Here is a 14,818-nt window from a genome sequence, read left to right on the forward strand (position 1 = left end):
AAAAGCGCCCATACATAACATCTACTTATTATGTAAATAATAGATTTTTTTATTTAGCTTTACGCTGTATTCCGCACATATACGGGTAGGCAGAGAGAACTTGGAAACCTAGTGTTAAGGCACTCCGTTTCCATTTAGACACTTCCGGTCACTTTTTTCCGCCGAATTCTTAAGACATTGCCATCCAAAGTGATGAAGTGAAAATATTAAATATTTTATTCCCCAAAGTGGGAATCGAACCCACAACCTGTTGCGTTAACAGCCACGACTGTCCTCCCTTTTTTTACCTAACTTTTCAAACTAATATAAGTTTTGCCATTTTACTTCTATATGTTTTAGGGTTCGATTAATTATCTCATATAGATTTTCTGTTGTCTCCATTGTATATTATAGTGTAACTAACAGATATTTTACTAAGGCCATATACATATTATTTTTCATAGTTAGCTGTTTTCATCTCGGTCTTCATATTATATGTTCGAAACCTTTGATTGGATTTACTTTATGTGAATAAAAAACAATTATTTATTTTTAAGCTTTCGAGCGCGCTGTCATAAAATTTATGACTAAACGAATTGTCAGGTATCTGTTCTTACGACACTTGCAAAGTAAGTTTTATTTCATAATTTATTCCAAGAAATATTTTTATATTAAAATTCCACTATTAACACAGTTTGGTAGATTTTGGATTGTGTTTTTGCATGTTATGAATGTAACCTAGAAATTATCATTATGAGTTTTAGAAAAAAAAAAGAACATGTGAAAGAGAACACGTGCATGTCATGTACCTTATATTTTAATATTATTCATTGTAGGTACATGTCTAAAATATACATTTTATTAAACTCTTAAAAAATATATTTAACAAAAATATTATAAAAAATAAATAATGCTTGATCGTTTATCAAATTAAATAATTATCATTTTCATATTAAAATAATATTACTTAGTAATCTAAAACAAAACCATCATTTCATTTTAAATAAATTTTTAATATTTTAAAATATTTTTTTACATAAATATAAAAAAAATCGATAAATATATATATATAGATATAAAATTAAATGGTCTGTTTGTATACTACTATTTGGCCTATATTGTTAACAGTAGAGTTGTTGTCCGCTGCAATTGCATTTGCTACAGTATCAGAATTATCAATTGCATTTTTACTTTCGTACACTTCATATGGTAATGAGTAAACTGTGATTATGATGGAAAAAAGAAGAATCGCATAAAGTAAGTGAATCTGAAACAGAAATAAATTAAATTGTAATTTTAACAAAAAATATAATAAGAAATTTACGTCATTCTATACATTACTGAACGAGATAGTTGCCAGTTCAAATTTAAACCCGGGGAAGAGTTATACTACATATATTATGCAGATATAATATGTTGGTGCCTTAAGTTCCACCACCCAACGCAATTCTCCAGCTCACCCTGCTATAACACGTAGACAATAAGATCGTAAAATTATTTTTATGTATCCACATTTATTTACTTATAGCTTTATACTGTATCCTGCACATATCAGAGTAGGTAAAGGGAACCTAGGAACCTAATAATAAGACACCACTTCGTTCCCAATAAGATACTTCCGCTCCTCACTTTTCGCCGAATTCTGGAGACATTGCGTGTCCACCACTTAGGTGGAACTTAACGCCACGCTTGATCTCATTATCAGAGCAAGGAAAATGAAAATATGTAATATATCACTTCCTCGAGTGGGAATCGAACCCACAACTTATCGCATTTAACATTTCACAATATTTCACATTTACTTACTTTGTAAACCATTTTTGTTGTATTTATAATTTTCCTTTGTACAACTAACTGGGTGCTTATGAAGTAGGTATATGAAATAAACTCTATAGGAAAAGACATTTATATATATTTTAAATAATTCAAGAAGAATTTATTCTGCTAATTAGCATTAATATTGAATATGCATTTATAACAAAGATAAGATAGCAACATTATTCTTTTGTTTCGTCAATTTACTTTATGTAAATTAACAAGTTTTTGGTATTGGTGAGACGTTGCTCGAAAGTACCTATACCTAAAATGTAACTTCATTTGAAATGTTTTTAGCTGTACGCTGTATGTAGCAAGGTAGGCAGAAAGGAACCTGGGAACCTAGTGTTAAAACATTCCATTACCATTATGACGCTTCTATTTACCACTTTCTACTTTGATGTTTTTGGCGTTGGGTCTTGGTGAAAGTACCATTCTGGGTTATTGAACATGGTATTTTTTTACGGAAAAAGACAAGGCAAACGAGCGTACTGGTCACCTGATGTTAAGTGGTCACCAGAGGAGCTACAGGTGCATTGCTGGCCTTTAAGGGGTTGGGCACCGGAGCCCGGCATTACCTAATGCGAAACGTAGTGGCCAAAGCCACTACTTAACGTCACTTTTAAATGCCGGGGGTGGTAACGAGCCGGTCGAGTCTGCTCACGCGTGTTGCCGTTGCTGGCGACGTGACTCTCCCACACGTACTTTAGTCGCTTCTTACGGAATTCGGTGGCAAATAGGGAACGAAAGTGTCTTAATGTGATCTGAGTGCCTCATTAGGTTCCCAGGTTCTCACAATCTTTAATAATCTTTAAGGAAAGCCTATAGCGATTTGTATTTCACATAATAGCTCGTGATTTGCTCTTAAAATCAATATTTGGTTATAGATTTGAAAAAGACGATAAACGTGGGAATAGGGCAGCTAGACCCTTTAGTTTCTTTATTTAATTTGATTAATTTCAAAGTTTGTTGACGAAAAATTATAACCATATAATTTTCGCTTTTATGGTTTTAACGTGATATCTTCTTATTGCCATTAAGTTTAATGTTAGTTTTTATACTACATATAATACGTTTCTACTTCAAAATATTTTTTATCTAAATATTTATTAATATTTAATCTAAATATTTATTAATATTTTATTCTATTAGACTATCCATATTAACAAGGTGCGCATAGAGTTGAGTGACGTAGTGTTTTTTGCATAAAAGATTAAGATCGAGCTTAATTGTTTCTTAGGTTACAAAATAGTATTTCTTAAGGTGAACTCTTCCTATAAAGTACTATAAGCAGTTTCCTTCATTGCCAGTCTCTGGCATCTTAGTATTAATATAGGAACTATAGGTTTTTAGCAATATTTTAAAAATTATATGCTTTATTTAGTCAATTATATATATTTATTTATTAAAAATGTTATATTAAAAAAGTAGCTTCATTCTATTCCGCATAAAGCAAGGACTCTGGTGTTAGGACGTTAGGAATATATGTCAAATGGGTCATAATCAGAAAAAGTGTACATTTTGTGTCTTTTTTTGTCCCGCTACTTTGAATGCGTTTTAAAAATACAATTTTAAAGATAATTCAAATATTTTGCCATTTACGATAAATTTACTTATTAACTTAAAGATTTTTGTAATATTTTAAATGTATTATGGCTAATAATAGTATTTTTTGTTAGTTGCAAAAAACTTTTCAAAATGCTTCCATACAATTTTTCGTGTCCCATTCACCACTTTACTTTTTAAAAATTGATTTGTTACGAATATTTATGGTTTTATTTGATTTCAGATATGTTTATATTACTTTACTTTATGCATAATATTAAATAGAACTACTTTTATTGATACATTATTTAATAAATAATATATATTAATTAACTAAATTTGTCCCAAAATATTGCCTTTTTGTTACTCAGGGCTAGTAACGTACAATTATAATATGAACGCAATTATTTTGGATGGTATTTAATATAATTTTTTGTTGTGGCACCATTATTCTAAAAGTCAATGCTGTCGTAGCTACAACCAGTAGCGTTCTCGCAGCAGTTGAGGGGTTCAAATGTTTTAAAGGGAATGCGTAAAATTACATCTCAGGGTTATAAACGGCTTTTATTTTGGTAAGTATTCTAAAATTTCGTTTTCTTGTTTATGTTATTTGCTTCTTTTTACAAAATCTCAAAAAAGAACTTCAGTGCTTGCACATGCAACACGTGGCTTATGAGCAAATATTTAAAAAGGTTAGAATTTCTCAGACTTCATTCTCAATTTCGTTATATTTCGTTACGTAACGAAACTGAGAGAATATGAAGCCTAGTTCATAATTACGTTACCATCGGAAGATATGTATATAAAAAATAAATTGCTGGGATATGAAAAAAATAATTGGTGACTTTTGATAACGTAAAGTAACCAAAAATAATGATTTTTAAGTTTTTTGCCTGTCTAATGTGTTTGTGCACGCTTATCTCAGAAACGGCTTAACCGATTTAGTAAAAAACATTTTTTTATTCTTCCTGAAATTAGTTGTGATTTTGTAATTACTATTTTTTTCTCTGGAGATAGTGAATTAATAAATATGTAGCTCAAGCGGGTGAGGCTTTTATTTAAAAACAAATACGTTCTGTACTAGCGTTGTTAAAGATCTAAACAATAAACATGAAGTATTATTAAATACCTCTTGATACATTTTTTTTTTCAGTAAGCGTCATGGCTCCTATATCAAATGCTGAAAGACAATAAAGATATAGAGAACGTCTTAAACAGACCAATCCTATGAAATATGAAGATATGCGGAATAAACATTTACAAAGAATTAAACTTAATTCCCGTGATAACGACTCAAGTTTTGATATATTTTAAAGTGGATTTAATTTTATCATTAACTTTGTGATCTTTAGAAATATAAGTTTATTACGTTACGAATTAGCATTATTATATTGTTAATATTGTCACTTTCTTATGTTTTCTTACATTTATAATCTGTTAATTCAACGATTGAATCTTTAAAATTTTAATTTGTGTCTCATTAAATAAAAGAAACAATAGTTTTATTCATATAAAATTTTTATTTTGTTGTGTATAATGCCTTATGACATCAGTTTCGTAACAAACATTATCAGTGTTGTTACTTATCAGTTACGTTACGAATTCGAAAATGTCCACTTTTCTGATTATGACCCCAATATATTTCAATGTCATACTCTTATACTCTAAATAGTCTTAAAAGTAATATTAATATTGTCACACAGTTTTACAGTAAGTTCGTTTTTTTTTTAAATATGTAGATACCACTGTATAAATATATATTATGTTACTTTCATATTATATAGTACGAATAGAGGACATAAAAGGTAAAAAAATAAAAAATAAGTAGATTTCTTTAGCAAATAAATGTTTATTAGTTTGGTTACGAGCAGAACTTAAAGATCTAATTTTATAAATAGGACATTTTTGGTAAAATGGTGACAAAAAAGCAATAGACAGTTATAAAGGAATATTAGTCAAGAAAATTATACTTCAATCTGAGTACTTTCTTTCATATAAGTGCACGCAATTAGTATTTGTCAGTCTGTCAGTCCAATTATTACTCAGTTTTTAAATTACTATCTACTAGTTTGGAAAAACATTATTTTTATTTTTAAATTATGCATTTTATTGAAGAAGTTACAGGGAAAGTCAAAAGGCTAAACAATAAGGATAAGTGAGTCTAGCAAAAATAACTAGCCCAATTTATAAAATCATTATTATTGGAATTAGGAATTTTGCTGCCTTACACTCTGCCCTATATTATCGACATAAGAGTTGTCACTGGCCGAAACAGCATTTGCTGCAGTATTAGAGTTATCGACGTAATGCCTTCCAGAATTTTCCAAATTATCTTGTGAACCTCCATAATTTCCATATGCAACTTGAGAGCTTGGATATGAATAAATACTGTTGACGAAGCAAACCAAAAGAATCAAACAGGTAACCTGAAACAATGTTATTATTAGTTCGAGTGTTATTATAAAAATAGAATAATAAATATATGATAATAAACAAGTATCCTAAAACTTAGGAAAATTAATTATATAGGGACATAAAGTAGCACTTTAAAACTATCAATATTTTTATAATATTTAGGCGATATTAGCAGGATAACTTAACGGAGGAACGGAGTGTTGTAACACTAAGTTCCCTCTGCATACCCTGCTATGTGCGGGATACAGTGTGAAACAGATTTTTTAAAATAAGTTAACTAAATAACTATAGATAAAAATATACGGGTATCTTATAACACAAAAATATTTTAAACTAAATTGTATGACAAATCTCCTCGAATTAATACAAAATATAAATAATAAATAATCACATTGGTGGGAAGCAACTTTGCTTAATACTGATCAAAGAAGATGAAGAGGATTTTTTAAATATTTTCATGTACTACTAATGAAATTAGTATAAATGAAAATATTAATTTAATAAATGAAAATATTAATTTAATATAATTTACAATTATCTAAAAACTTGCATAGTTACCTTCGAAGACACCATTTTTGCTTTATTCTGACTGCTTAAAAGCAAGAGTTGTTATGGATTATATATATTTTTTCGATTTTTCGCTTATATATTAAATACTTAGTGAATTAATGAAGCCTTTAATTGTTTTTTATAAAGATAACTAAATGTGTTAAATATGCATGTAGCTCAAGTTGTGTGTATATTTATATTTAAATAATATTATAACATTATTTTGTGTGGATAATAAATATTATAATGACATTATTAAATTTATTAAAGGATCTTATCTTCACTGCCAGTATTAGTGCACCACAGCTAGTTCTATCAACATCAGCTAGTTTTAACAGATATTCTTTCTTCCTAATCCAGGTGATCCAGATGACGTACAGTAAGTAGGTTATAACGCTCTGAAGCTTAGCTCGCATTGCATATGCACTCACCGTAGATAAAATGCATATTTTTCTTTGACATGTACTGAATAGGTGGTATTATGATACGATACACAATAAAACGAAGAGTACCTGGTAGTGGTGTTGGTAGAACCATTCTTACCAGTCTATCACTGGCATTAAAAATACGGTGCTTGAAGAGTTTTAACGAGATCCATCTAGGTCTTCAAGAGCATAAGAGCACCAAACATTGGTGACAAAAATTTTGTGTAACGTGTAACGTAATATGTTCTTTTTCAAATACCTATGCATAATATTTATATTGGTTAGTAGATTATTTAGAAATTTATATTCTATAATTTTTTAGCAATTTAAGGAATAATGTTGTTTTTCTCCAAGTACTGGTAGCTTTTGCAAAAATTAAATGCTTATTAATTTTGATGAAAAAACATTAAGATCGTTTTACAAAAAATAAACAGAATCTACTATTACAATTCACAGTACAGGTTTTTATATTTATTGGTTTTTATGTCGTTGCATATAATTATGCTAGGTAGCTTATCATAAGTAGTACTACTAGAGTATCATAATATACTTATGCAACATTTTTAATAATACCACATAGTTTTTAAGTTAATATGTGATGCTTTTTTAAGTTAATATGTGATACTTAGATATGATACATATTTATTGAGAGTGGTGCACCCACTTCCTTCCAAACCTTCTAAGATCTTCAATTTTCTAAGATCCTCAAAGTACTTAATTGTAATTGTGTTCACATTCAGAGCATTCGGAATACTTATCATGCCGAATGCTAGGCTTGTCAACTATCAAAAGTTTAATCAAATTCTGTTCAGTAGTGATAACGTTCTATTACACAGCCAGGTAGTGTTCACGATAGAATGTATCAATCTGTTCGCAAATGCAGCATAATAAAAGTATTATAAGTTGTATGCGGGCGAAGCCTTCTTCGTAATTATCGAATTAACATTAATTTAAGCATCACGATGTAGTGAAAAAAGAAGTACTACAAGTGTAGTAATGATAACATAATAAAATATACTTTTGATCCAAGAAGCAGCTCCAAAATTTATTATTTTATTAATATTGCAGCAAATGCAAAATTTATTATTTTATTAATATAGCAGCGAATGCAATTTTTTTACGAGAAGTGCCTTTTTTAGAACAGATTTGTCGTCGATTAATCGCTAATCAGCCGACTACATATAGACAATTTTAATTTTTATTTACAAAACAGCTTAATAGTTTAAAATTAATATTTAATAAGCACACCATGTAAGGATGTTATTCAGTATTTATTGCTTTCGATTTTTTTATGCAATCTAGATTTTTGTATTTTCTGCATTGTATTGCATTGTAAGTATTTGTTAGCAAGAATATGAAAGAGCGTTTTCACCTCTATACCTTAAAGTTTATTTATATTACTAAATTTAATATTTTTTAGACCATAATCTTGTGAATTCAATGTGTACTGAATAAAGAATAACAATGTCTGTTTTGTAACAATATTGTTTTATTTAAAAAGAAAGCACAATTTACTTCAGTCCATTTATAGTCACTTGGTTTTTTCAAATAGCCGCACAAAATTATTCAACGGTCGAATCCGCCAATATATTCTTGTCGGTCATTCTATCAGTTAGTCATATATTTATTGGTATTTTATTATGTTTACGTTTACCCGACTATTTTACATGTTGTATATTGAATTATTTAAACAAAAACAAATAAACATGGTAACAAGGACAGATAATAAAGAAATGAAATATCTGATAAAATTGAATTTTATTAATTTAAAATCATTGTCAAAATTTTAAGAATCAGGAGTTTTGTTGCCTCACGCTCTGTCCTATATTATCGACAGCAGAGCCGTCACTGGCACCAACAGCATTTGCAACACTATTGGAGTTGTCGACGTAATGTACTCCAGAATTTTCCAAGTTTTCTTGGTCGCCTCCGTAATTTCCATATCCAGTTTGAGAGACTCGATACGAATAAATGGTGTTGAGGAAGCAAACCAAGAGTACCAAATAGGTGATCTGAAAGAAATTCTGTATTAATTCTAGTCTGCTATGACAACGAAATGGTCTCTTCTAATGATAAGAATAAAGGATTTTGATAGTATCTAGAAAATAAGGCAAATTAAATAATAAAATGTAATGTATTCATGTTGTATCCTGCGCACAGCAGGGTGGGCAGAGATAACCTAGTGTTTAGACACTCCGATCCCCACATTATATCGAATTTTGGTAGCATTTCGTTGCAGTGGCGTAACTCAACGCCGCGCTTTGCCTCGACACCAGAGCGATGATAATGGAAATATGAATTTAAATAAATATTTAATTTCTTCGAGTGGGGATTTATTTAAAAATATTAAATAAGTATACACTTTTGACTTAATAAAAAATTAAAATATTACATAAAAAAAAGTAAAAAGGGATATAGTTACCTTTGAGGATACCATTTTACGTGTTTATGCTGACTTCTTATTAGTAAAGAGTTTCAATGGATTATACTTTTTGTTTTAAAATTTCCGCTTTTATATCATTTATTTAGTAACTTAATGGAGCATTTAATTGTTTTTTGTTAACATAATTAATTTTAATAAATATGTATATAGTTCAAAATTTGTAAAAAAAATATCTTACTTTATTTAGTATCATTTAAATATTACATGTTGTAATTACATCGGTTATTTTTACTTTAGTAGGAATTTCTCTTTGGAGATTCCTTTGGTATTTAAATTAAAAATGTGTGTTCAAAATAGAAATTTCTAACATGCAATCATAAAAATGTGGGAATTAGGAAATATTATATTTAAATATAATTTATAAGTTTTTGTAGGTCTGAATAAAATCACATAGACAACTTAATGTAGTTTCATAACTTGTAATGTTTAAAATTATATTTTTAAATTAGTTTCACACCGCACACAGGAACCTAATGTTAAGACACTCCCTTACTCGCTTTTCACCGAATTACGTGTTGAGTGGCGGAACCCAACACCGCGTTTTGCCTCGACACCAGTTTAAATAAATATTTCATTTCCTCGAGTGGGACAACAATGCACAACCAGTCGCGTTTAAAAACACATTTTGTGCCCCAGCGTCACGACTGGCGTCAAAATTATATTTTTTTATTTTAAAATAAGATTTTCTGCACTGATTTCGTCTAACTTAGTATTTTAATCGAATGTATAATACGACGAATTGTATAAAAAAAAATATGGCAGTTATTTTCCATAAAGTTAACAGCGAGTCGATAATTTTAATTTGTACGTTATAATTTGGGTATATTGCTTTACTCTAGTTACATATAATTAATAAGTATTTTATCTTTGAAAACGTATATGTAATTTTTGGTACGACAGTATCTACCGTTTCTTTCCGCTTAAAGTTATTGTTATATTATACCTAAATTATACAAAATCTTTGCATAAATCTTTGTATAAGCTATACAACTGTAAAAAATAATCCAGGAGTAAGTCTGTTCTATAGTTCTTGCGTGAAAGTGGAACATACAAACGTCCATCCTCACAAACTTCCATATTTATAATATTAGTAGGATAGTAAGATTTAGTTCCATTTGTCTAAGCATTTTTGACTGTCTGTGTGTCTGTAATCAAAATTTAGACACAAATTTTGAACTTTAATTTTCACGACCAAGAGATACGAATAATATGTAACTAGTATTTGGAACTCAACGACGTGCTTAGCCTGGAAAATAGAACGAAGACATGGAAATAATGAAAATATAATTTCCTCGAGAGGGAATCGAACTCTCAACCGTGTTTACAGTCACACATTTGTACCAGTGCGCCAGTGCGACTGGCCTCACTTGTTAATTTTTGTCTACATGTTTTGTTAACATGGAAGGTAACAGAAGGTAAATGGGAATACAAATAATTACTAAGTAACATTCAAAATACATTATTTATTTAATAAAATTTCAACAAGCATTTTTCAAGTTTAGAAGCATTTTCTTTTTATTGAATTGAAGTAGAACGATAAGCAGAAGATTCAAAATTTAAAAAATTGCCTTATAACTTTCATTATCTGCGTCGGGTTGTAATCTTTTGAGTATTTGTTTATGTTGTTAATAATGGACTCATTTCCGGCAGATCCAGAATTTGAAGCAGTTTCTGTACTTCCACCTTTTTTGTCTTCATCATCACATTGTATGGAATGGATGATGCAAATAAGCAAAATTATTCCAACAAGTTTTGTCTGTGAACAAAAGTATAGGTTAAAGTTAGCAGTTGTAAAGTTAAAATAGTTTTAACTTTTTAAAGTTAGAGTTGATTTTTTTTACGTACAAGCTTATGTTTGCAAGTTAGTTGGTTTGGTGCCTGATAGGAAAGGATAGCCAAGTCAAATTTTCAACAAATCGGTACCCCGTGGATCTCCCACTTTTTGTCGTTGAAGTCAAGAACGATATTTAATGAGTATATGAGTAATAAAAATGTCGTTTAATTTTTTAAATGTTAATATACTAATAACAGTTTGAGTTAAATTGTTAAAATTTTATATACATCACTAGTTAAGAGATTTTACCAAATGTGCTTATTTTCATGTATCTAGGCTCAAAAGTAGCTTGAAATAGTTCGTGTAAAGCTGTAAAATACACATAGCGCGTTTCTAGCTTTTTTACTTGGCTTGACACGTAAGCGAGTCTCGTGGGATTTAACTGATGTTTATTTTTCTTCTCTTACAAGATAACACATGATAGTGATTTAATCACTCAACAAGTAATGATTTGAACTTAAATAGAAAACTAATAACGGAGTATTCTGACACAAATGTTCTCATAACTCTATTGTACGGTTATTTATGTATAACTGATTACTCTATTTTCAAGTTTTCATCAACAACTAAAAACTAAAAACGGACTGTGCTGACACAAATGTTCTCACATAACTCTATTGTGCAAAGAACGCTGAAAATACGGTTTATTTAAGTATAACCGATTGTTTTATTTTCAAGTTTTTCGCTGCTTAACAGCGTTCTTATAAAGTATCAATATTTCTACAAAAAATATTATATTTATAAAAAGTTGATTTACCTTAAAAGCCATGATGATTTTCTATAAGGAGGTATAAGGAGTTGAAATGAGAAAATTGATAAAACTGTACAAAAAATTCTGCTTTTTATACTTTTAAGTCGCCGTTTTTTTGAAACAAGCTATAGTACCTAATTACCTATTTGGAACGATATCCTTTTCCGAAGTTAACCGTTTTGTACAATGAAGATAAGTTAAACGCATATTTAGCGTAATGTATACATAAAAAAAAAACTGAAAATATACGTACATAACATTTATTTACTTGTTATCTGACAAGCACTCTTTCATTAAGGGCATTTTTGTAAAGGATATCCTTTTCATAAAGAATAATTGGTAAAATAAGTTACTTAATTTGTTACCCTGATAAGCCAATATATAAGCAGGACTTATTTTCATCCTTCATACAGTTTTCACCATGGTTTCCAAGGTAACTGCTAACTTGATCTATTAAAGAGCTTACTTAATTCCTAGTGGAAAAAACAAATAACGTGATTTATTTACTTTCTGAAATTTTCTTCTTTATTTCTCTTATTTATTTCAGGTATACATTTTTGCCGCAATTCTGCTCGTCTGCATGATCCAAACCATGCATTGTGGGGAGTCTGGGGATAATGTTCAAGAAAACAATTCCGCCAATTCTGTCTCTGGCCAAAACTCTATCATAGATAACGTTGGCCAAATAGCTCAACAAAAAAATCCAATGGAACTCTACAAAATTATTAAACGATGGTACGATGAAGAGCCTAACTAACTCGCTGATATCTGAAAAACTGTTTAATATTCCAAAAATGTAGGCATTTGTATTTTATTATATTTTTGGCTTTCAGAATAAAAGTTAATAATAATTAATTAGTTCTTTTTTTCTCTCGCTATATTTTTTTTGTTTTATAGTTACTTTTCAAGGAGAGAGATTTCCAATATAATTATGTATATTTGTTAGCTTCATCGACTAACAAACTAAGTCCTTTAGAAACTATAACTTGTGATCCTTTTATTATATTTTTTCAAGGCATATCATTATAAGCCTTTTGAAATAAAAAAATATCGTAAGATAATAATTTTCTTGTCGCTGTATGGAACTTTTATTATCGAAACTGCGATAGTTAAATATTGCTTTATTAGCTTCGATAATAAAGTAGGTACATGTTACGCCCATTATGTGTGAATAAATGTTAATTTATTACTTGATTTTTTTAGCCTCACGCTGTATCCCGCACACAGCAGGGTAGGCTGAGGGAACCTAGTGTTAAGATACTCCGTTTTTCATTTTCCACTGGATTCTGGAGGCATTGCGAGTTGAGTAATGGACCTCAACGTCACGCTTAGCTTCGACACCAGAGAAGAAATGAAAATATTAAATATTTAATTTCCTTGAGTGGGAATCGAACCCACAATGACAGGTTGTTGTGATGTTTATAAACACACTATTTGGCTCATATACGTTTAATTGATTTAACATTATACTGGAATATGCATAATTAATTTACTAGAATAAAAATCATACCAAAATAAAAGAAAATATATCCAGTAACAGAATCTGTGGGCAGAACTATAAATTCGAATTTATAATTTACTAGCGGCCCGCCCGCGGCTTCGCCTGCGTGAACTACGTTATTATTAATTTCTGTCTCCATGAGTACCTACGTCCAATAAATAACTCCTATGCAAAATTTGAGATTCCTAGCTCCTTTCGATTTTATATATATATTATATCCCAAAAATTTACTATGTAATCTGAAAAGACATATATGTCGATAAAACAGGTACTATAAAGTGGTTTTTTTAATTCTAGTTTATCTTTCTAGTAAATACGTCTTAGGATATCCTGTAATAAAAGTAAATTTAATGTTTAGAAGACAGTTGTAAAGGGTATAAATTGGTTTTGCAAAACTCTCTATCAACATTACATAGCATCACCTTTAGTTTCCACATTAGCAATGGTTTCCAAGGTAAGTTAGTATAGAATAAAAAAATATATTTTTAGTTATACTCAATTTTTTTTTTTTTATATTTAATTAAAAACAATTAAAAGAGCTCGCCGCGCCGGTAAGTTAAACTACTTTTCAATTTTTCACTTTTCGGATTCAAAGTGAAAAGCGGAGAAGTGAGAGTTTTTACACTAGGTTCTCTCTGCCTAACTTTTGTATTTCGTTTGAAGTACGCATATATAGTAAATATTCACTCTTTGCAGATTAAAATCACTTGCCTGGTGATGCTGGTCTGCATCGTTCAGTGCCAAGCTTATGGCATATTTAAACGAGAACTAGAGAACGAGAAAGAGAAAGAAAAAGAAGAGAAAATGCCAGTTCAAGTGAAGATTGCTATCGACGAAAATGTTCCTGAAGACGGCAAAGAATTGACTGATGTGCAGCCTAAATCACCTGCATCTGATTTAATTTTACAAATTTTCATCAAAACTATAGGAAACATGAGCCCGAGTGATTTTTTAGATATATTTAAATCTTTTATTAAGGTTATGATACAAGGTTAAGGCGGATAAGTGAACAATTTTTTGTTTAATAAATAAATAAATATTGTATATTGAATTAAATATGAATATTATATATTTATTATTAATTTATTGGACCCAAACGACTCCAAATAATTAAGATAATTATTTAGTATATATTTTTAAAATAGATATTAACATTTTACCGACAATATCTACGAGTATACGTTGAAAACTAAGGTATCAGCCAATTTTGTAAGGCAATTTTATTGAACAGAATACTTCAAATTGCTATAATGTTATTAATTCAAATTTCAATATGTTCAAAGTCTTAACGAAGTGGCTCAAAGATGCCACTAAAACTACGATTGGGTTCGATTCCCACTGGAGGGAAAGAAAAATTATTTTATTTTAATTCCTTCGTTCTGAATTGAGTTCGTTGAATTACACCACTTAAACACGTAATGCTTCCAAAATTTGGCGGAAAATGAGAAACGGAGTGTCGTGACACTACCTACCCTGCTATGTACATGATACGGCATGACACGAAAATGAAAATGATTTTATATAAAATAACATTTTTTTTATATTATTTACTATTTTTAAT

Source organism: Heliconius melpomene, chromosome 14, assembly GCF_056956725.1.
Source record: "Heliconius melpomene rosina isolate 202511_hmr_F chromosome 14, ASM5695672v1, whole genome shotgun sequence".
Taxonomy (NCBI): Eukaryota; Metazoa; Arthropoda; class Insecta; order Lepidoptera; family Nymphalidae; genus Heliconius; species Heliconius melpomene.